This window comes from Oryctolagus cuniculus, chromosome 1, assembly GCF_964237555.1.
Source record: "Oryctolagus cuniculus chromosome 1, mOryCun1.1, whole genome shotgun sequence".
NCBI classification, from domain to species: Eukaryota; Metazoa; Chordata; class Mammalia; order Lagomorpha; family Leporidae; genus Oryctolagus; species Oryctolagus cuniculus.
The window spans coordinates 163,284,506-163,309,711 of record NC_091432.1 but is presented as its reverse complement, the minus strand read 5'-3'; the positions used below and the strand labels follow the sequence as shown (position 1 = coordinate 163,309,711).

The 25,206-nt window shown below is 42.9% G+C and overlaps 1 protein-coding gene across 19 annotated transcripts in view; it reads right to left on the bottom strand.

Annotated features, from left to right (window-relative positions):
- Nucleotides 1-25,206, bottom strand: part of LOC138844174 (uncharacterized) — a 411,900-nt gene that overhangs the window by 362,726 nt on the left and 23,968 nt on the right. For 7 of the 19 annotated variants that reach the window (XR_011379722.1, XR_011379723.1, XM_070051329.1 and 4 more), the window contains one exon: nucleotides 392-24,652. The gene's annotated coding sequence lies outside the window, so the exon portion shown is untranslated. Of the gene's footprint in view, nucleotides 1-391; nucleotides 24,653-25,206 lie in introns of those variants that run through there. The other 12 variants (XM_070051338.1, XM_070051348.1, XM_070051352.1 and 9 more) reach the window with 5 other exon arrangements.

Here is a 25,206-nt window from a genome sequence, read left to right as displayed (position 1 = left end):
ATGGGACTAGAACCCGGGGTGCCGGTGCCGCAGGCAGAGGATTAACCTATTGAGCCGTGGTGCCGGCCCCTAATAACTAATCTTTGATTTATTTGCCTTTTTTTTTTTTTTTTTTTTTTTGCCTGCCTCAGTGCATTTTCTAGAACCTTTCTGAAAATGTTGACTTGAAGTGATTGAGAACCTCCTTGTCCTGCTCCTGATCTCGGAGGGAGAGCTTTCAACACGCTACCAGTCACTCTGATTTCCGACACAAGTATGTATAGTTACCCTAGATTGAGTTAAGAAAATCTGTGTGTTCCTAGTTTGGCAAGAGTTTTATCATTAATAATTCTGTTATCCAAATGGGGTTACTAATAGCAAATTCTACAATTAAAAAGATACATGTACCCACCCAGTCATGGCAAAGCGGATCTGCTCAGCAGGCCCTCCCAGAAGGGAGACCCCTCTACAACACTTGGCATGGCACCAGGGAACTCATGTCCTCTGCACAAAGGCACATTCCTAAAGGAAGAGATGATAAAGCCAAGATAAGCATGACCGGTCATTCATCCAAAATTTATCAACTGGATGAGTCATTCATCTCTCCTAGGTAGAGTGAACAAAGTGGATGACAAAATAAACTCCACTAGAAGTTTTTTGAGAGAGAGAGAAGCTTTGACCCTATGTATGCTCTACTTTAAAGAGCAAGCTTTTGCATAGACAGAAGAACCTGTTTTGTAGGAAGTTTGTGGGGCAGGACAGAGAACAAGGGAAATGGGGAGAAATTAATTGTGTCCTACTTAATCTCTCAACAAATATTAACAGCAGTCATTCCAATTTCCAACCATCTGCTTCGAGGTAAGAATAATCAAGACAGATTCCTCCCTAACTAAAGCTTGAATCAGTCTGAAGATCCTCTGGAAATACAACCAATAGCAAAAATCTCTCTCTCTAATCCATCCTCTATGGAGTAGCTTTCAAATTTTCTTGACTGTGGAAGACAACTAGAAATACGTTTCACAAAACATCTGGCATGCAACACACACTTAAGAAGTTTCACAAAACAATTCTTATCCCTACTTCAGTCAAAGCACTAAAGTACTGCAATATATGAGTTAGGAAAGAAGCTGTCTTAGTGCCTGCTGATAAAACAGAATATATTAAACTAAGTAATTTATCAACAACAGAAATGTCTTCCCCACCACTCTGGAAGCTGGCAAGTCTAAAATAAAGCAGCCTGGTGTCTGAGGATGGCTCACACTCTGCCTCCAAGATGGCAACTGCATGCTTCACCCTCACATAGTGAAGAACAGATCCAAGGGGACCAGGGCACTCCCTTCAACCTCTTTTATAAGCACAGTGATCCCATTCTTGAGGGTAGTGATCATGATTTAGCAACTTCCCAAACAGCCCCCCTCTTGCTACGATTACATTAAGTAGCAGGTTCCAATATCACTATTTTGGAAGGATACATACATTCAAAGCACAGCAGAAGTGATATAATGCAGCTGTATTTAAGTGCAGCAGATGCCCCTTCCCAAGCCTGGGCATCCGCCTACCAGCACTAGCATCTGTGAGTACTGACTGCTAACAGCTTACAGCTGCACCCTCCTCTGGGTAATTTCCCTAACACGCAGACGCCGTATTATCAGGAAATAACCCAAAAAGTTAAATCCCACCTCACCATCCTCCTCCCACCAGGTGCAGCCTCCAGCCAATAATTGATTGATATGGGGTCAAAAGCCCAGCTCCACTGCCTCAAGTTTGGAAACCTCCATGGTGCCTCTGTCCTCCACAGCCCCCAAGAATCAGGATGAAGCTAGAATCCGGCTAAAGCCAGCCAATGCTTCATTTCTTTGCTTGCTCATTTATTGATTTTCCCTGAAACTCTAAGTAAATCATTTGCACAAGATCCCTTATCTCAGGCTCTGTTTTCAGAGAGTCTGACCTAAGACAAGAAGACAAAAGCCAGGCAGAGAAAAGAAGAAGGTTTAAAATATTCCAATGCCTGGCCAGCGCTGCGGCTCACTAGGCTAATCCTCCTCCTGCGGCACCAGCACCCCGGGTTCTAGTCCCAGTCGGGGCACCGGATTCCGTCCCTGTTGCCCCTCTTCCAGTCCAGCTCTCTGCTGTGGCCCGGGAAGGCAGTGGAGGATGGCCCAAGTGCTTGGGCCCTGCACCTGCATCGGAGACCAGCAGGAGGCACCTGGCTCCTGGCTTTGGATCAGCGCAGTGCTGGCCTTAGCAGCCATTTTGGGGGTGATCCAATGGAAGGAAGACCTTTCTCTCTGTCTCTCTCTCACACTATCTAACTCTGCCTGTCAAAAAAAAAAAAAAAATTCCAATGCCTTACAGTAGCTCCATTTAATTTCTTTCTTCAATTTTGGTCACAATCTCTATGGTAAAACTCTTGCCACATTAAAAATATTCCACCTATCTCCAGCCATCACAGTGGAAGGAAGGGACAATTACAATGCATGTACTTTCTTAGTCAGTGACTCTCCATCCTTATTGAAGGATCCCTTGTTCAAATATTCACCCATTCTATGAATTATAGTGATCTGCTGCTGTATCTTGACATCTTTACTCTGCTCTAATTTGATTAGCTGACTCTAATTTTCCCTTTGCTAGTGGCCATTCTGCCTTATATAGAAAATATAAATAAACCAAACCAGAATACAGAAAAGGTCAGGAAAGAAGGCCGTATCTCATGAACAATGTATCCCCTCAGTGAGAATAGGCAAGTAGCAGAAAACACATTCTTTTAGATCCAGTGACATGAAGTTCATTTACAGGCTTACCAAATGGAAACTCAGAGCACCTGACCATCTTTGAGAACAACTGCCCAACCTTCTTTTTACAGCTCAAATCCTGATGTCTTTGATGATGAAGTGCCAATGGCCATCACTGACCCATGTGTGTATGGTATCTTCTATTGTAAAATCATTTTTATCATGAGCAATCATGCTGCCAATGGGCATATAAACTGTGACTTCACTCGTTTAGAATTTATGAGACTGCTTAAAGGCATAAGTCATTTGTTTTCTTTCATACAAAGAGTACGGAGCTAGTGGTTTTCAAGAGTGTGGATCTTGGAGACAAAGACTCCTGAATTAAATTAAAAGTTTTCCAATTATCAATTGAGAAAATACAGGTAAATTACTTAAATTCTTTGAACCTTGCTTTCCACATCCATCAATATGAAGATAATAATTAGCTCTGCTAGAAAATAAGACCACTTAATGTAATAATATCTGGCACACAGTGAATATTCAACAAGCATCTGTTGTTATGGCTACTTTTCAAGGCATATGTTCAGAATTAAATTTATTAATACATAATCCTATTTTATAGATAACAAAGGTTGAACATCAGATGGATCAACACAAGTTCTCAAAAAGCACCAAGTACTAGCAGATGGCCACCTATACTTGCAATAACCCACCTTGGAGGGGGGAACATGGAAAGCCTTCTTAACATAGATCATGGTCACTGCTTACCCTACCAGATTTCCTTCACAGAGATGAACCATATGGTCAGTCCACATCTGAACCTGTCAACACTACTCAACACTATAACAAATGGATCCAGATGACTTTGCTAAAACACAAAAGCAAATTGGTTAATATAAAAAAAATAATTAAAGCAAAGACTGGTTAAAAAAAGTGAACATCTCAAGTCACCTGTTTTTTAGAATTTAAGATGTTTTCTTCACTCATTTTGTTGTCACTTCTAATTCATTTTAGCTAATTACTCTTGCTTGATGTTATTTGCCACAGCAAAACAAAACAACCAAAGGTTATAATCTAATCATGCAATAGTGAGAAATGACCAGCTTCCAACATGGCTACACGGTGGTTATAACTACTATTACTGTCTAATATTTATTGTGCCCCAGGAGGTTGACTCATGTAGTACTGCATCCTGGAGCTCCCTGGTAACTTCTAGTAGAGATCAGCCAAAGCAAGACACAAACAGAAAATCAGAAGGAAAGGGGGAGAATGCAGTGAGGCGGGATATTTATTCCCTCCCTTCCTCCCCCTTGCCACTTTCTCTATTAAAGGCCATACTCATGAAAAGTGGCCCCAATCATAAATCTCCCTTCTCTCCCTCTCCCCTACCCTTCCTTTTTGCCTGTTTCCCCTCTTCCTCTCTGTGGGTTCCCATAACAGCTCCTTTCATCCCTTCAGACCTAGGGATGGGAATGAGTTGCTTTTGCTAACTGCTCCTTTGTAAACAGACCCTTTTTATTAGATTCTCCTCAAGTGTTCCAATTTGAGTTTCCACCTGTTTTTTTCTGGGACTCTGACAATTTAATAAAATTCAAAGGGTTAATTTTAATTGTATTTCTAAATGTCCCAGGTCACTGTTCTCTTACAATGGAATGTGAATTTAAAAAAAATTTTTTTTTATTGGAAAGTCAGAGTTACACAGAGAGAAAGGAGAGGCAGAGAGACAGAGAGGTCTTCCATCCACTGGTTCGCTCTCCAATTGGCTGCAACGGCTGGAGTTGCGCCGATCCAAAGCCAGGAGCCAGGAGGTTCCTCCGGGTCTCCCATGTGGGTACAGAGGCCCACGAACTTGGGCCATCTTCTACTGCTTTCCCAGGCCATAGCAGAGAGCTGGATCGAAAGTGGAGCAGCCAGGTCTCAAACCAGTGCCTGTATGGGATGCCGGTGCTTCAGGCCAGGGCGCTAGCAAGCTGTGCCACAGTGCAGGCCCCGGAATGTGAATATTTACCTCACCACTACTTCCTTCAGTGCCAAAAGAGAACCATTCTTAAACTATATCTACACCCAAAACAGTTTTAGTTTTCACTGTGGGGATAACTGATCTATTTAAGCAACTGCGGTAGTGATCAGTCTCAGCCCACAAAATCGAATCTGAAAGAAATGGCACATCTTTATTTCCTAGAAATTTATTTGAAATGCAAGCACACATCAAGCTGCTAGGAAACAATCTCAGTGCTTCTGTAGTTGCTCCTCATTCTTTAGTTTGTAACTGGGTCCTATGGGATGAAACCAAGGAGTGTGTTTTGGTAATCAGTCATTTATCCACACAATTTGCCAAGAGAATCCCTGTGCCCTAATTTAATTTCTCACTGTTCTTTACATGGTACAATAATAACGGTTTCTGTGAGAACATCTCTGGCCTCTACTGCCTACACATGCCTCTGGGGCCTTGCTTTCTCTGCAAGATGCTCTGTCTCCCCACATCTCCAAGGCCCCCTGACCTCCCTCCTCTCTTCCAGCCAACCCAGGAGAACTTTCTTGTAACCTGCAGCAAGCCCTTCTGGGAATCACGGCTCCTGCCACACCCCTGTCCTCCTTCTTGCCAACCACTTTCTACTTTTCTCACCCTTCTTGAATACTTTAATCTCCCCTATAGGTGTCATCCTTGAAAACAAGAGAGAAACAACAGAGGACTTGTTCTTTTACCTTCAACTCTGCCAATGACTTCTTCAGACTAAGTGACTCAAGAGACAAAAGCAAACTAATCTTTCAAGATCTGTCTAGTCACACCACCAAAGGCAGTTAATTCAATGAGGAAAAAGTCGTTATGTGGTCTGTGCCTTTGCACTCAGAACCTGCATTTGAGTGTCCATGGTGTATAGTTTTCATTGGGTCACACTTCACCACCATGGTGCCTGAGCCTTGGAGTCCAAGCACACACGGCTATCAAGAGACACTAACAGGACTGAACAACAGTGTCCACTTGATCATATTTGCATATTAATTAACTTAAAGTAATTGCCACTGCTTATCTTAAAAATAAGTATCATTTAAGACACTTGTGTTTGCCGGCGCCACAGCTCAATAGGCTAATCCTCCGCCTGTGGCGCCAGCACCCGGGGTTTAGTCCCGGTTGGGACGCCAGATTCTGTCCCAGCTGCTCCTCTTCCAGTCCAGCTCTCTGCTGTGACCCGGGAAGGCAGTGGAGGATGGCCCAAGTGCTTGGGCCCTGCACCCGCATGGGAGACCAGGAGAAGCACCTGGCTCCTGGCTTCGGATCAGCGCGGCGCGCTGGCCGCAGCGTGCCAGCCACAGCGGCCATTGGAGGGTGAACCAACGGAAAAGGAAGACCTTTCTCTCTGTGTGTGTGTGTCTCTCTCTCACTGTCTACTCTGCCTGTCAAAAAAAAAAATACACAAATAAGACACTTGTGTTTTTTGAAGATTTATTTATTCAAATAGCAGAGTTAGAGAGAGAGATAGATCTTCCATCTTCTGGTTCACCCCCCCAAATAGCTGCAATGGCCAGAGCCAGGAGCCCAGAGTGGGTGGAAGGGGGTCAAGCACCAGAGCCATCTTCTGCTGCTTTCCCAGGCTCCTCAACAAGAAGCTGGCCTGGAAGCGGAGCATAGCTTACATGGGTCAGTTTAACAGGCAGCCACTTAACCCACTGCACCAGCGTGCTGCCCTCAAGAAAACATTTCAAAGGCAGGAAACCCTAGATATGCAGGCCTTAAAAAACTGGTCTAATTTTCTTGATGTCAAAAATCCTATAAGCCCCTCTTCAATCAGAAGTAAGGTGTTTTCTCTTCTCAAAAATGCAGAATTCCCTCATGACACTGATTGCCACAATAAAATAACTGATTATTGAATAACTAGCCTCTTAATCATTTCTCTACTAGTTCATTTCCAAAATGGTCTTTAAGCTTCAAGGGGACTGTGGCCTTTTTTTTTTTCTTTAAAGATAAGTTTCCAACTATTTTAAACAGCAAAACTGGTCAACTATACAGATTTTCTAAAAAGACATCACCACAAGTTATGACCCGTCTCCAACATCAGATTATTTTTAACTTGTCAGCAACCGTGCATGCTGTCTTTGCCAGGCGGGCAAGAAATGTGAGCAGCCGTGTTTGGTGGCTCCACACTGAAGCCAGGACAGGCAGGTTTTGAAGGTTAGCATGAAAGGGCTGCGGGAGGATTCCAATATTTAAGCCCAGCTGGAGAATGTTACAAACCCTGTTGAGCTCCTTCAAAATGTGATGAGACTCCTTGCATTTCCAGCTATAAATGCAACCTCCCTCAACCTCAAATATCCTGAATCCTTCAAGTACTTAGAAAGCTCCTACCCTGGTCTTTTTTTTTTTTTTTTTTTTTTTTTTTTTGACAGGCAGAGTGGACAGTGAGAGAGAGAGAGACAGAGAGAAAGGTCTTCCTTTGCCATTGGTTCACCCTCCAATGGCAGCTGCAGCCAGCGCACCGCACTGATCCGAAGGCAGGAGCCAGGTACTTCTCCTGGTCTCCCATGGGGTGCAGGGCCCAAGCACTTGGGCCATCCTCTACTGCACTCCCTGGCCACAGCAGAGAGCTGGCCTGGAGGAGGGGCAACCGGGACAGAATCTGGCGCCCCGACCGGGACTAGAACCCGGTGTGCCGGCGCCGCAAGGCGGAGGATTAGCCTAGTGAGCCGCGGTGCCAGCAACATACCCTGGTCTTTTCATGTTTTACTTAACACACCTCCTTGTCACCAAAAGGCCTCCCCCAAACCATCTCACTGTTCTGTTTCTGACTGGAAACAGCAGAATACAAGCTGTGCTTGGGTTAAGCTCAGATGCAAATTCCAAGATCATTAAGAACCATCCTAGAATGATCAGTCACAACAAGAGAGTTCCAGAAGTAAAAAACCTAGAGAAATAAAAAGGCTCTTTTGCTTGTCTTGAGGCAAAAACATCCCCAGATGGCCACCCTCTTCCGTGGATTTCAGAAAGGACAGAGCCACGTAAACAAATCAAGTCAACTTTGCTCATCCTCATTATTGGTTGTCTAAACAGCAAGCGCAGATACTACTGAGTGTGGCCAGATGCCCAATGGGCAACCAAGAAATGGGACTTCCATTAACTGCTGTGAATGCTACAAATAAAAATCAAAGTGGGGCAGGTGTTTGGCAGAGCAGTGGGATGCCAGCATCCTATATCACAATGCCTGGGTTCAAATCCCAGCTCTGCTTCCGATTCCAGTCATGCTATGACACACCTGTGGAGGTAGCAGGTGATGGCTTAAGTACTTGTGTCCCTGCCACCCATGTGGGAGACACAGATTAAGTTCCAAGCTCCTGGCTTCTGCCTGGCCAGCCCCTACTATTACAGACATCTGGAGAGTAAACCAACAGAATGAAAATTATTCTCTGTGTGTTGTCTCTCTGTGTGTGTGTTTTTCAAATAAATAACAAGTAAATCAAAATTTTAAATGAATATGTATTAAATTTTTTTTATTTCTAAAGAAAATCTAAAGCAGAATCCAGTCCTTTCCATATTCAGGATGTTCCTCTGTCTCTAACCCTTGCACTGTAAGGAATTAGATGCCACAAATCCAACAATGCTTGTTATAAACCCAAGGCACTAATCTTCCCATGCCTTTTTATTTAAGTTCATGTAACTGATGCCTTTTTTAGTCATTTGCTAGTCTGGGAGAGGCAGGATCATTTTGAGTTTCTGAAGTCTAAAAAGCAGGCATTTACCAAATTCTTTCCACTTGTTGGGGCTTATTTACTGAATTAAAAAAAAAAAAAAAAAAAAAAAAAAAAAAAAAAAAAAAAAAAACTTCTAAGTGTAACATTCCAGAGATACCACCAACACTGTTCTCCAAACACCTGACTTAGTTGTTGAAAGGAAAAAAATGGCTCTGGGCAGGAAGACTGTACTGAGTAAGGCCTGGCCTGTTTTCATTTATGAAATCCCCTCCCCACCAGCAAGTGTATGGAGACAGAAGGCAACAGAGCCTGCTGGAGGCATCAATCTGCTTGAAATAATACGCTGCTGCCCAGATTCTGAATGGTGAGCATAAAAACCTGCATTTGGGGAGAAAGTGCCATGTGTGTCTGGGTATGTTGTGCAGATTGACAGGGAAACTGAGGCCTGTGGTTGGCTTTACAGAGCATATCTGGAAGTTATAAATCACCAACTTCACACATGTTACTTAGAATATCTGTACAGAAGGAATTCAAGCATTATTGAAATATTAAAACCATCTCCCCTTCAAGGTATTTTTACACTTAGCTTATTGAATTAATTATATATAAATCATTTTTCATGTCTTTTCTTTTAGTTGTTTGCCTTTGCACATGCCAAAATTAGTTATTTGCATATATTCATAGCCCCAAATTAACTGAAACCCTCTTAAAATGAAGTGTCTAACACAAAATACATATGCACAATTTAATAGCTTTCCTGCCCAACTGCAAAAACAGGAGAAATCTATTTAGATTAACAAAATGAGGGCACTTCAAAAGTTCACGGAAAATGGAATTAAATGGTAAGTTTATCTTGGTACAAAATGCTTGAAAGCCATTCATACAAAGAGTCTTCAAAAAGTTCATGAAAATATGTATTATGAAGAAAATGTGCATGGATTTCAAAAAAAAAAATTTGCACTGAAATAAATTTATGGAGCTGGTATTGTGGCCAAAGCTAGCATCCCATATGAGCACCAGATTCAGTCCTGGCTGCTCCACTTCCAATCCAGTTCTCTGCTAATGTGCCTGGGAAAGCAGCAGAAGATGGTGCAAGTGCTTGGGCCCCTGCCAGCCACATGGGAGATCCAGATGGAGCTCCAAGATCCTGAGTTCTCCACGGACCAACCCCTGGCCATTGTGAATATTTGGAAAGCAAATCAGTGGATGGAAGATCTTCCTCTATCTCTCCGTCTCTCCCTCTAATACTGCATTTCAAATAAATCTTTAAAAATAAATAAACTTATCTTTTAACTCCATTTTCCCACACACAGTAAAATAAATTTCATGCCCATTAAAAACTAAATTTGTAACACTTAACCATTTTTAAAAAATCTGAGAAAAATATGGATGACTTCCGAAGGAAAAAGGACCCTCTAGAGAGAAAATTAAAAAGAAAACAAGAGAAAGACAAATACATTTCAGTACTTCAAAATGTGACATTTCTGTCCCTACAAGTAAGGACACAAAAAGGTACTAAATATTCATTTGTTACTTGCTGATATATTTTTATAAAGCTCACTAGTAATTTAAAAAGTGGAGTAAAAATAATAACAGTTTCAATTATCATAAGCAATGGTTTTATTAGTAATAATAATACTCAATTCTAATAAGAATTCGTTCATTTGTTCAATTGGCAGGAATGTGAACTGGTGTAAACTTTCTGGAATATTCTACAATACGTATATTCAAGGTCTTTAAAATATTTATGCTCTATATAAGGTCAGCACTTTTACTTCTAGGAAGTTGCCTAAAGAATTAAATTACTTATACTTTTCCATATTACTTTTATTAAGCAATAAAACAAAGGTACTATATAAAGGTTTGATGGAAACAGAGTCTGCAAGGAAATCCTCTAGCAAAACTGTTTTAACATAATACTTCCCAACCCAAATCTTTAACATTACATGTCAATGAATGAAACTAAAGAAGGATACATTTAGGCCGGCGCCGTGGCTCTCTTGGCTAATCCTCCGCCTGCAGCGCCGGCACCCCGTGTTCTAGTCCTGGTTGGGGCGCCAGGTTCTAGTCCCGGTTGCTCCTCTTCCAGTCCAGCTCTCTGCTGTGGCCCAGGAAGGCAGTAGAGGATGGCCCAAGTGCTTGGGCCCTGTACCCACATGGGAGACCAGGAGGAAGCACCCGGCTCCTGGCTTCGGGTCTGCGCAGCGCGCAGGTCGTAGCAGCCATTTGGGGGGTGAACCAACAGAAAAAGGAAGACCTTTCTCTCTCTCTCACTGTCTAACTCTGCCTGTCAAAGAAAAAAAAAAGACCAGAAAAAAGTCCATAGAAGTGACCACACACTCTCTTTCAAGCAGCAGAGAAAGAAGGCATAGTCAAGGGTCTCCGATGCCTCTGTGACTTGGGCAGGGTGCAAGGGGAAAAGAAGGAATGGCTAAATCTCTCTGGGGGCTTCCTTCAGTCCTAGGCTGTGTGTATGTAACCTACACTGACCAAAAAATACCAGAAAGAAACTTAACCAAAGTCACTGAAAAACAAAGAGGTAATAGTCACAATAACCTAAAGCCATTCATTCCAAATGAAAGCCAAGGCAGTCTAACCCTGGAAGCTGATGGCAAATGCAGCCGGAAAACAAACTAGAATTCAAGGGTCAAAAAAACCACAGGGTTGTCAGGGTACAGCCAACTTAGGCCAGACCAGGCAGGTCAGCAGCTATCCTGCAACACCACACCCAGCCCAGCCAAAGAGTTCAGGAAGATCAGAGAAGAAATATGAATTATTTTCTAAATTAAAATTGGGGACATGCAATCTAACAGATGGCATTGTACTTACATTGACTATAATACTGATCATTTAGGAACTATTCCAGATCATTCAGTCTCATGGTCCCTGTACAATTCTGATACCTCCTCCATACTTACAATATGGCACTCCAATAGGGTCTAAGCTTCAAGGGTGAGCAAGAATATTTTCTACTACTCAGGTGCCCACAGTGTACAGCCTCTGCCTTGGTTAAGTCCCCACCACAGAAATAATAAGCTAGAGAGTAAGAGTCAAAATTTAACTTAAGCTAAAAAAATTCTGGAGGCAGCAATTAGACATAATTCATGTGTACAGTACAATACAGAAGAATGGCCCTCATCTGAATTTTCATGAATAGTGTCAGCACAATCACTTAAAGTTGGAATTTACTTATCTCAAGAATTTTACATTGAAATTTCAGATACTTCTTCAAAAACTTTTAACAAATTATTAATTTTAGTCCCCATTTATAACTGTCTCATATCTGCTTCTTAAGATAACTGAGACCTGGAAGTCAACCATATTCAAGATGCTACAGAACATCAATGTGAGAAAGACAACAGTCAAGGGATGAAGGGGTTCAAAAATGCAAAGACAAGCAGCAGGACGTGGGTGAAGCTACAAGATGGACACATGGAGACAAGCAGACTTTGTGGTCTGAAACTGCTTCCTGCAAAGAAGGCATAGCAGTGTCACCCTTTTCTGTTACAAGAACAGGGCTGCAGTGTGCGTGTGCATGTGTGTGTGTGTGCATGTGTGTGTGGTGTGTGTGTGCGTCCTTCTCTCTGCCTCTCAAATTAAATACAAAAGAGCCAAAATTTACCCTACCATATAACTAGAAAATAATCAATCCTCATGTTCTTTATAACTATTCAAAAAGATTGTAAGGTATAATTCAAGACATAGTCTATGCATCTTTGAAATCCCACTTTAGTACTACTTATTAACATATGTAATAAATATCCATTCTATGTACACATAATACAGTCAATTAATTATTTCATAGTTAACAGAGAAATACACTCAGCTTGATTCTTTCAATCTCATCTGAAGTAGAAAGGTCCCTCTTTTGCATGTAACTTTTTTTTTTTAAGATTTTACTTATTTATTTGAGAGGTAGAGACAGAAAGGTCTTCTTTCCATTGGTTCACTCCCCAGATGGCCGCAACAGCCAGAGCTGCGTCGATCCGAGGCCAGGATCCAGGTGCTTCTTCCTGGTCTCCCATGTGGGTGCAGAGGCCCAAGCACTTGGGCCATCTTCCACTGCTTTTCCAGGCCACAGCAGAGAGCTGGATTTGAAGAGGAGCAGCCGAGACTAGAACCAGCACCCATATGGGATGCCAACACCTCAGGCAGAGGATTAACCTACTGTGCCATGGCACCAGCGCCACATGTAACTCTTATTCAAGAAGACATGCTTAAAAGACATTTTCCAAGGAAATCTGAGAAAATGGGGGGCTGAAAACCAGAAGTCAAAACAACCACTTCTCATCTCCACTCTGCCACACACCTCAGCACACCTTCCCCATTCTTACTCCCCCCCAAAGGACCCAGGTGATATCATGGAGACTGGAACTTCCTGAACTGAAGCTGAATAAGAGCTCTGGCTCTGTGAGAGATTCATGATGTTTTCAAGGCCCTTCTACATGAGGATACCACTGTGGCCTGTAATCTGTGCAACATGCCCCCTGCAGCCCCAGGAAACTAACACTCTAGTCTCTTGATCATGCTCAGCCTTTTTCTTCCTAGACTTCTGAACTCTGTGTCTGTTAACAAGGCCACCACCATTTCAGCAATCCTCCTGTAGAGATCAAGGCATTCTTTCCCTCTCCCTACCCCAAAGCAACTCCAACAAGGATTAACTCTGGGAGGCCACAGACCCAGCACAATTTCTGAACCTATCAGGATGGGGGCAACAAGCACATCAGCACCTATGGCTCCAGCTTCACCTGATGGAATCAAGAACTAAATCAGCCATCTGCAGCCAGAGACCCTGGAAAGCTTTGCTCTGAATCACAACACCCTCAGTTCTGCCCCCACCTCTCATCACACTAGAATTCTCCAAAGGGCAGAGTTTGTGCCTCAGTTTCCCTGGTTAGCATTCTCATTGCTCATCAGCACTAGAGTGATATCCATCCATAGTCTGAGGCCCAAGAGCCTAATTTTGAGTAAACTTCTCTGACTACCTGTAGTCACAAACAGACAAACTGCACCTCGCACTGAGCAACTGCATCTAGTAGGTTTCCAAATATGCTGGCAGCCCTCTGTTAATCCCCTCAACCCCATCTACCCTTCAGCCTTCTATGCCTTTTTCTGTGCCCCGCAGGGCTGGCCTCATGGATTCCCTCACTGGTAGATTCAAGTTAGCTTTGAATGATTTGAGGGGGGAGGGTGGCGGGGAGGGGAGAACACCAGGAGAAAATGGGAGGGAAGGAAAGTCAAGAGGTCAGGGCACTTCTTCCCCACCCCATGCTTCATGTGGTCCTTTGTCTAACAGTAGCTATCCCTTCCCCAGCACCAAGATCACACCACTGGCCAGGCAGACTGTCTTCAACAGCTTCTACTTTCACTGGGGTGCAGATACACCATGCTCTGCTTCCTCCCTCAGACCTACTGTAGCAACAGCTCCCAGTGGCTGCTAGCCCTTGAGTACCTACCATCCCTTCTTGGCTCCCTGAATTCTGTACACATCTTTCCAGGATATCCTTTCATCGCCTCATGAACCATCTGAATTATATTCTGTTTCTTGCAAACTCCCAAACTCACACCTACCACCATGTCCTTGCTGCCACCCTATCCCACCAACCAGCTTCCCCATCCTCTACCTAAGCCAACTCTGAAATGTGCAGTTATTCTTAGTGTCTGCATGCCATCAGATGTGCCAGCCATGCCACATACGCTAGGCATTGGGCTCTGCTCTATCCTGGACACTGCATGGAGATCTCTGCATACTCAGACCTTAGCAAGACATTCATGGCTTCACTGTTTATCTGGACCACTTATGACCTGCAACTGTTCATGTCCACCCTGCTCCTGAATCACCATGAAGCCCCCCCATTTGTACAGCAGATGTACCACACTCGGGGCTCTTCCACTGTACTGAAGCCCAATTTTACCCAGACCACCAGCTTCCAAGTACTCTCGGGACTTAGGATGCCATCACATCTGCCCCATCCATCCTTTAACCCTGCTCCAGCTAGTACCTAGAACATTCCCAGTTCTTCCAGGAGGGGCAGAAAGAGATGGTAGCCATAAGATTTGCCATTAAATAGTATCTCTAATTTCTGGAAGATCCTGTGTCTGCCAAACTGAGCTACATTTGGGATCGTATGTAGAAGCAGTATGGTCCTCAGTGACTTTAAAGGAGCTAATAATAGCTACTTTTAGAATTCCATGATGTTTAAACCTAAAAGCTTCCTCAACTTGCAACAGAGGTCTGTATGACTAAGTCTTCTGTATGACGCCTTCGCCCAGGGCTTGACCTCACTCTCTAGGAAGCACCCCCACATGGCAATATCCTACCCCAAAGGCAAACAAAACACCACTTCCCCCGCTCAGTGAGAGTCCACCTCCTCACTCCCCAAAATGCCACTCCCTTTCTTCTGAAAGAACCTTCTCCTTGGCATCAGCCCTTCTGCTTAACAAATAATTCCCACCCCTTCCTCTTCCTCCCTTGCCATGCTCACTGACATACTGATGTTGGGGGTCGGTGGCAGAGGAGGGCTCTAGCAGAGAGAAGATACATTACTTTCCTGGCATTTTCTAGTAGGGTCTTTTTCAAAATTTGAAGGGGAGCTACAAAAGCTGGAACAAATTTCTTTCAAGCCCATTCAGCCTTTCTTGTACTTTTTCCATTATCATTTTTACAGCAGATATTTCAGTGAGGATTCACAGTGAGTCATTTTATGAGGCAGCTCCATGTGTACCATCTGCAGGCATGACTTTCCCATCACTCTAGACATTACGTATCTCCTTATGGCAGCCCGGACAGGGGGTGGAGACTGCCAAGCCAAGTCACATGTCAAAAGCCCATCACTCATCTGAAGGGGGTAGGCAGGGTCTGCTTACAATTAAGTTTAACTCCTGGTTCTGGATAATATGTCCCTCTGGCTTCAAATTCTTTCCTGCCAGCTTCCTGCTGGGCTCACGAGGAGTTAGGGGTCTTGCTTTCTCTTTTTTTTTTTCTTCTCTCTCTGATTTCCATATCTCTCTCCTTTCTCACTCCCCACTATCCCCATCTTTACAGTTCTCTTCCCATCATTCCTTCTCTCTCATTCCTTCTCTGTCTCTTTCTCCACCTCTCTCTCACTGCATCTTTCCTCCACATCTGTCTCTCTTGGTCTCATTCTTCATCACTCTTCTCTTGTCTTTTCCTTTTTTCTTTCTTTCTCTCTATCTCTGATCCTTTGCAAAGGAATTCTTTATGTCTGGCTAACAGAGAATACAGCTGTTTCCTACAATGTAACAAGAATACCAGGATGCAGAACAAATTTAAAAACAATCCATCTCCAAAGGGAGAAAACCTCATGTTGAAAATGTCTTTAAGACTAATCAGGGCTTTTATATAATACTAATTTTTGGGGAAAACAAACGTAAATCTTAAGAGGTAGAGATGGGAAGAGGAAAGTTATTTGTAAAATGTGGATTAGGGAGGTGAGGTCATCATTAAAAGAGAAAGTAGAGCTCCTCAGGACAGTCATCACAAAGCTCTTTACCGTGAATGCAACCCAAAAGGTAACTTAGAATATGCTTTCCTGATGTCAAAAATCCCTCCCACATTCTATTACATTGATGGTAAAGCATCATAACAAAAAATGAGATTTTGATAATGGATTTTCTCTGTAACTCATTTTCTCTGTAACTCATTCATTTGCATATAATTTGCATCTTACTTGTAAATGCTGTAAAATACATAAACCAAAGACTTATGAATCTTCAACACTGTCAAATCAATGTAAAGGATTCCTAATGCTGCCAAAAAGGGGGGGAGGCGCTTTTAAAAATTCAGTGGAGGGGCTAACGCTGTGTCGCAGTGGGTTAAGCCACCATCTACAGCACCAGCATCATCATATGGGTATTAGTTTAAGTCCCAGCTGCCTTAATTCCAAACCAGCTCCCTGCTAGTGCTCCTGGGATGGCAGCAGAGGATGGCCCAAGTCCTTGGGCCCCTATACCCACGTGGGAGACCCAGAAGAAGCTCCTGGTTCCTGGCTTTGGCCTAGATCAGCCCTAGCCACTTTGGCCATTTGGGTAGTGAACCAGTGGATGGAAGATCTCTCTCTTTCCCTCTCTGTAATTCTTTTAAATAAGTAAATAAATTTTTTTAAAAAACTCAATGGAATTACATTCTATTAAACAAATGAATCTACTTCATGATTTCTTGATGTCCACCAAAATAAATATTTTAAATATCAAGGGGGATTATTGGGGCTTCTGTTTTTGGTATCACAGAGATATTTAAGCAGGCGGCATAAGAGGTACTTAGGGTACTATCAAATTTTTTAAGATTTATTTATTTATTTGAAAGTCAGAGTTATATAGACAAAGAGAGAGAGAGAGAGAGAGAGAGAGAGAGAAATCTTCTACCCTCTGGTTCATTCCCCAAATATCCACAATGGCTGGGGCTGGGCCAGACCAAAGCCAGAAGCCAGGGACTTCTTTCAGATCTCAAATATGAGTACATGGGCCCAAGCACTTGGGCCATCCTCCACTACTTTCCCAGGAGCATTAGCAGAGAGCTGGATTGGAAGTGGAGCAACCAGGTCTCGAACAGGAGCCCACAAAGGATGCCAGCATCACAGGTGGAGACTTTACCCACTACACTATACCACCAGCCCAGGTATTATCAAATTAAAATTGATGATATATGCTTTGCTAGCCAATGTGCTATCTGGTAGTAAACTCCTAAAAGTTTCAGCTTCCTCATCATAAAATGGGCATTGTAACACCACACAGAATTCTTAGCAAAATCTTATAAAATACTCTCGCTACTCTAACTAGAACTGAGAGAAGGCTCAATACCTCAAAATCTCTCAAAGATGTACACTGTTGGGTAATAAACCACCTCAGTGATTTCCAGTGTTTTAAAAATTATTTGACAGCTTTTTGCATAACGTATGTCATCATCTTACTCTAGAACTGTCAATAACAGCAAAAGCAATAGTTCATATTTATTTATCCAGGTTATATGCAAGGTGGCTTATATGAGTTTGTCTCACAACCTTTCAAAGTAGATGTTTCCCTTCTGTTTAAAGAAACTGAGGCTTACAGGTGTCAGAGAATTTTCCTAATGCCACATAATTAGTAAATGACACATCTGGGAATTTTAACCAATCCTGATATCAAGACAGGGGGTAAGGGAATAATTCAGCTAAAAAAGAATCCTGCAGCCAGCATTGTGGCATCATGGGGTAAGGCACTGCCTGCAACACTAACATCTCATATAGGCTCTGATTTGAGTTCTAGCTGCTCCACTTCCACGCCAATTCCTTGCTAATGAGCCTGGGAAAGCAGCACAAGACAGCCCAACTGCATGGGCCCCTGCACAACTGGAGGAAGTTCCTGGCTCCTGGCTTCAGCCTGGCCCAGCCCTGGCCTTTGCAGCCATTTGGACATGTCTCTTACTCTCTCATTCAATCTCAATCTCTGTCTCTGTCTCTGTCTCTCTCTCTCTCTCTCTCTCACACACACACACACACACACACACAAAGGTATGCTGATTCACCTTCCCACTTTTCAGGGGGTAGGTGAGTCACTTTTTTGTAGCCCTTATGTCTTCTCACTTGGTGATTTCCAAAGGATCTGGAGAACACCAAACACTTTCCTGGCCATATGTAGCGAGTTTCCATTTTGAACCATCCATTCAGGATTCAACATAGGCATGAACCTAATGAAAGAAACAGGAATTTAGATTCGTGCTTGTTTTGCCATCTGAAAATAGAGTGACTCTTCTTGCACTTTCTGCTGAATCCACGTGGAAAGATTTCTTAACTACTTTCCACCCAAGAATAGCTGACCTGGGATGAGGATGAGATGGGATGATAGCCAAGTGGATGGAAAACTGTTCTCAGATGACACCAGCTAGTAGGGGAAGAGCAGCACACAAGAGCTCCAGGGTCTAATCAGCACCTCTCTCTGGGACCTTGAAAAGCCCCTTAATCCTTCTCATCTCTGTTTTCTCATCTATAAAACTATAAGGTCAACTAAACGATCTCTTTCTAAGCTGAGCACTCTGTCCAGTCATTTCAAATATTCATGGGATTAGGTAAAGATAAAATACTTAGATTTCTGCTTAAACTCCTTTAACTATTTATTCCAAGAGAAAAGAAGGTTCCCCTTTAAAAAATAGACTAAAAAACTGGTAGCCCTGGGAGAGGTAGTATCTCTTCCCTTTTCATGTTAGGTCTGTTCATGGTGGACGACTTTGAAAAGGCTGAGTTGCAATCTTAACTCTACAGTGAGACATAGACTTATCAATGTAAAATGAGCCCCAGTAAATCTTATCTCCCCTGCACACAACTGTTCCACAGATCTACAGTGTACTCGCAAAATTTCAAAGAGGCTGATTTTAGATATCACCCATACAATGTCAAAATTAACTTTCTGTGCCACCTCTCTGCCTCTCTTTCTCTGTTTAACTCTGACTTTCAAATAAATAAATAAATCTTTAAAAGAGAGAGAAAGAGACAAACAGAGAAGAAGACAGCCAACTGGTACCCTTGGTTGCAGGTAAGAAAGTGTCATTTGCAGCAATAGTGAAGTAGTCCACATTCTCCCAATAAATCCAAAACAATAGCCCAAGATCATTAGATGAAAGACATCAATAAACAGAATTTAAGAGGCACTGACTAACGTGTTCTTTGAAGTCCAACCCTACTTCAGGCAGTTCCATTTAGCACAGGAGGCTGTGTCTTACACCACAGGGCCATGACAGAATTGATTCTGCTGGACCCTCCATGCAGGTCAAATAAATAGAGTCTCAGGGTTCAGGGCAGTAACCCAGATGCACCAAGGACGACAGAAGATAAGGGCAAGACTCCTTTTGCAATACATATAATCCATGTTTATTATAGCAAATACAGGAGGGCTAATGTTTTAGAAAGTCACTCATATTCTAACCTCCTAAGGATAACCAACTTTTTCATATTTGTATACATCCTTCAAGAATCCTTTCTAATACACAACAGTATTTCAAAAAGTTCAGGGAAAGTAGAATTAGAAGATGTTCACTTTGGCAAAAAAATTAAAATCCATGCATATGAGTGGCCTTCATAAATTTCATAGAAAATACATTTATGACAAAAACTGTATGAATTCCACTATTTTTATACCAAAGTAAACCATTTGCTACAAATTTTTTGTATTCATTCATTCACCAAAAATATATTTTTCTGCTAGAGGCAGCATTGTGGCATAACAGGTACCACTGCCTGCCACATGAGCATCCCACATGGGCACTGGTTCAAATCCCAGCTACTCCACTTTTGATCTAGCTCCCTGCTTACAGCCTGGGAAAAGCAGCAGAAGATGGCCCAAGCAACTGGGCTCCTGCCACCCATGTGGGAGACCTAGATGAAGCTCCTGACTTTGGCCTGGCCCAGTCCTAGCCATTGCAGGCATCTGCAGAGTGAACCATAAGGTGGAAGATCTCGCTCTATTCCCTCCCACTGCCTCTGTGACTCTGAATATTTATTTATTTTTTTTTGAAAGTCAAACTAGATAAATATTTTTCTGCCTTGGTAAACCATAACATTCTATAGTGGTTTTTAAAACACCAAATCCCCAACTTTGGCACATTTAAGTTGTTTCCCACTTTTATTTGTAAAAATGTGTCTGTACATACATTTCCAAGACACTATATTCTGGAAGATACCAGAGTAAGATAAAAATGCTCTGAACAGGCATCTTTTTAAAAAAAAAAACTTTTATTTAATAAATACAAATTTCAAAAGTACAACTTTTGGATTCTAGCAGTTTTCCCCCCATAACCACCCTCCCACCCTCAAACCATCCCATCTCCCACTCCCTCTCCCATCCCATTCTTAATTAAGGTTCATTTTTAATTATCTTTATATACAGAAGATCAACTCTATACAGAGTAAAGATTTCAACAGATTGCACCCACACAGACAAACAAAGTATAAAGTACTGTTTGAGTACTAGTTTTACCGTTAATTCGCATAGTACAACACATTAAGGACAGAGATCCTACATCGGGAGAAAGTGCACAGTGACTCATGTTGTTGATTTAAAAACTGACACTCTTATGTATGACATCAGTAATCAGCCAAGGCTCTTGTCATGTGCTGCCAAGGCTATGGAACCCTTTTGAGTTCACAAACTCCAACCTTATTTAGACAAGGCCATAGTCAAAGTGGAAGTTCTCTCCTCCCTTCAGAGAAAGGTACCTCCTTCTTTGATGGCCCCTTCTTTCCACTGGGATCTCACTCATGAGATCTTTCATTTAGATCATTTTTTGCCACAGTGTCTTGCCTTTCCCTGTGAACAGGCATCTTTTCAATGACATCCTCTTTCTGATTTATTTTCTTTGAAATATCTCAAGAAGTAGAATTGCAGATTCCAAGTCTTTGCACATTTTGAAAGCTACTGAGACTTATCCCTAGACTGCAGTGCATTTTCCTTCAAGGGGAGTCCCTGTGCTCAGTGTGGTGGCATGGAGAATGCCCAAGAATGGATGCTGAACAGCATGCAAATCCCAACTGCCAAGAAGCCCCTGGGAAACAAATTGGAACACTTTCTCAAGCATTAAGGTGATTATTGCTTAGTGCCCAGAGATCTTTCAGCAATTTCATATAAAATATTCCTTCATGTCAGACCCATAACCACCTTTTCTAAATTGTGCCGTGGAGAGTCATGGATATGTATTCAGCGTGCAAGGCATAAATCTCTCCAATCCTCACTGCAATCTGCAGAGCTTCCCTTCCCACAGGAGCGAGTTGCTCCAGGCAGCCCAGGGCAGCTGAAAAGCACATGTTCAGGTCCCTGATTCTTACCTTCTTTCCTTCCACACCCTCCCCCAGCTCCCTTCCCTCTTTGGGCTTGCTTAATAAATTCTTTCAGAAAAAAAAATTTATATGGGGCCGGCGTTGTGGCGCAATAGGTTAATCCTCTGTCTGCGGTGCTGGCATCCCATATGGGCGCCGGTTCTAGTTCTGGCTGCTCCTCTTCCAATCCAGCTCTCTGCTGTGGCCTGGGAAAGCAGTAGAAGACAGCCCAAGTCCCTGGGCCCCCAGCCTGCGTGGAAGACCGAGAAGCAGCACCCCGCTCCTGGCTTTGGATCGGTGTAGCTCTGACCGTTGAGGCCTCTGGGGAGTGAACCAACAGACAGAAGACCTTTCTCTCTGTTTCTCCCTCTCACTGTAACTCTACCTCTCAAATAAATAAAATCTTAAAAAAAATTAAAAAAATTTATAAAATACTTATTGATGCAAATCGACTTTTCAAAATGCTACCCACAATCAAAACTAAATCCACAAAAGGACTACTGTACTCACTGAACAAGAAATGGGAATGTCAGTGTTTTCTGTAGCGGTTGGGATTTTCTGGGTGCCAGCCTGAAGCCTAGTGCCTTACGGCCTGAGTTATTTGTCCTGAAGAGTAGAAAGCAGAACTTGCACTCAATGAATTGGGGGACCTGACAGAACATCGACCAGGTCACATCATTCCCTAAGTTGACATGAAGGCTGACAAATGATGGATGTCCTTCACACCTCATAGTCCTGGGGTGCTCCACCATCAAGAGTTGACACCTCTTACTTCACTCAGTAAAAACAATTTCACTAAGTGTAAACAGCTTTCCAAGCCCAAGGCTAAGGATTCTGGCTCCTTCAAAAGCTGCCAGTAGTCTCCATTCCTGTTTCCCAGAGTTTTTTGCATCAGAATGGGCGTGGCTGCCCTATCTCACACTGCCATACACAGGCTTATCCAAACCCAGCTTGTTCATATGCACAATTTTTTAACACAGCAGCCTGTGAAACAGCTGGCCTCTTTTTTCCAATGCAGTATTATCACGGCCAATGTCAAGTGACCTACAAGCTTCTGAAATGCATCCTGAGCCCCTTTCATGGTGGCCTATTTCAAATCCCTGTTTGTGCTGGATCTGGGGTGTCTGTAGAAATGTCCTAGTGCTGTGCACTAGGTCATCACTGCCAGAGTTCAGAGACAGTTGCTGAGTGAAGGGACAGCTGGTAATGACTGTGTTATGGCAGCTGGACAAAGGAAGACCTTTCATGCAGGTCAGGGAGGCACACAGGCACTCCGGGGGCTTCTTAAAGAAAACACTCTAGATCCCTGCTGAGAGGGTGTCTTTCTCCAACCAGGAAGGGTGAATGCTTTTATCTCTGCTCAACAGCTCCAGAGTGATGAAAAGTTTATCAGTGAGACCCCACACTCTGAACAACTTCAGTCCTGAAGCCCCAAGTCCTCAGAGTCCCAAACCCATTGATGAGTAGACAGCAGTCACTGTGAGCAGCCAGGTAGCCGAGACAACAACTGTGACAGGATCTGTGCCGTGTGGAATACTATGTGCCATTATCTGTATCCTGGTGAATGACAGTACATGGTTTTATTTGATCCTAGTCTCTTTGGGAGGCTAATTTAATGGTCACTTTACAGATGATTACACTGAGGCTCAGGGAGGTTACACTGATTGCCCAGGTCACATAGCTAGTAAGTGGCAGTGCTGGAGCTTGAAAACAGATCTGACTCTGAAGCACTGGTGCCAGGCACACACCTGCCTGCTCACTCAAGGCTCAACACCAGGGCATTACAGGAAGAGGAGACAAGCACACTCTCAAGTTATTATCAAGCTGATACTCTTCTTTCTTTCTCATCGCCAGTTTACGCATCTCCTAACTACATGTGCTTTATAGGGCCGCATTATTGGGAGGTTAACCCCATATCAATAACAGCACCCCATATGGCCCAAAGAAAAATCACACTTATTTATCCAGAGCATTTCCTCCTTCAGCTCTATGGATCCACAATCCACATCAACCAGGTGTGAAACTAGAAATCATATTTACCTAATCCTTCTTCCTCACTTCCATGCAGTCAAATAAACCCTGTCTTTTCTCCTTCAAAATGCTCCTTCAGTCCTGTCACTCATTACCTCCTCATTACCTTCAAGCTGTACTCCCTGCCTCCATCTCCCACCACTATTAACTACCCTGAAGACCACTTCCAGGTTAGACTTCATTCAGCAGTGCTCGTGTCATTTCATACTTTCCCCAAGGCCTACAATCTCATGGCTAAATTCCTCTGCCTAGATAGCAAGACCACCTATAACTGCCCCCACCTATCCTTCTGTACTCCTCAACGATACCTTTCACCCTAAAACCGAGACCACCTCTACCATATTTACAACAGCAGACATTTCTTCCACTGGGTTTTTACTCACACCATTTCTCTCACCAACAAAATTCACCCCAACAGTCTTCACTAGTCTCATCTATATCAATGTTTAGGTACCAGGGCACGTCCCAACATCTCCACAAAGCCTTATTTTATGTCTTCCAACACTGCCCTAATTTTGCTTTGACAAGCTCTTTTGGTCTGCTGAACATAATTTGTCACTTCCTCATACTATTCATCAATTGCCAATTCTTGATCTTTGCCTTCCATATGAATGATACACTTCTTGAAAATCAATACCGTATTTATTATTTCTCAAGACAGACTTACAAATGAAATGATCAATGACACTGTTTCCTCTTGATTATACAAATTTCACATTAAAACCTTTCACAGAGGACCCAGTATTCAGGCCTAGTCAACACATCCATTTCTAAAGTGAATGAAGTGAAGACAATTTTCCTGAAACAAGAGGCTTGGGTTGATCTGACCTTGTGTGAAAGAGATCTTGGCCAATGCTGGACCACAAACTACGTGAACCATGTGAAAGGCATAGCAACTTTAAAAATCTAACACATTTAAAGCAATCTGGGCTCATGTTAGAAGAGGCAGATGAACATAGGTCCCAAGGCAGCCTGCACTGACTTGGGCACATCCCAAGTACCCTGTTCAGATGGCATGTGCCACATGGTCAAGCTCTTGATCACCCATGGGAATAGGACAAAAACTGAGAACAGCATACAGAAATGACTACAAGTGAAAATTCACTGTAGAAGCCAGTAAGTTCAGAGGCCTGTCCAATAGAAGGGACACTCTTGTGAAGACAAAGATTTGTTCTGTGTCTTCTATGGGGTAGAACCAGCAGATGAAAATTTTAGATGAAGGGTGCAAATGCTCCTAGTTTAGTGCATGTATGAACCATGTATAAATACTCATTCCCCAAGTATTGAGAATGTTGGAGTGGATATTACAGGTCTGGGTCAGGACTGCTTCAGAAAGGATTCCTACCTTGAGGAGATGCCACACTGAGCAGGCCCACCTTCTTGGCTGCTTCATTTGCTGATAGTAAAGGATCCAGGATTTTCCTTGATCATAAAAAAATACAGTCATTTAGTTTTAACATCCACAGACCACAAGCCCTTATTTTCTGAACCAGTCACAATGAACTATATCAAGAATAGAAAATCTGAATCCTTTCAGGGAACAGACAAGTAACTAATAGTTCATATCAGATGGGGATTCAAACAATAGAGTGGAAAGCCCACTGCAGAACTAGCAAGTCTGGGCACCACCCAAAAAGATTCAAATGTTAGTTATTTTAAAATACTGTGCCAGAAACTGGAATAAGTACTAATAATCACTGAAGCACTGTATGGAACAAAGTATAGAAGGAGTTTGCTTGATTTTGTTCTGTTTTGCTTTGGCTATGGCTGCAGACCACAGCAATTAACAGCATGGACTCTGCGTAACAATGACTTGGCTCATGCACCAGGTAACTCACTTATTTCTAAATTATTTCACATCTCTGAGCCAGCGCCACGGCTCACTAGGCTAATTCTTCGCCTTGTGGCGCCAGCACACCGGGTTCTAGTCCTGGTCGGGGCGCCGGATTCTGTCCTGGTTGCCCCTCTTCCAGGCC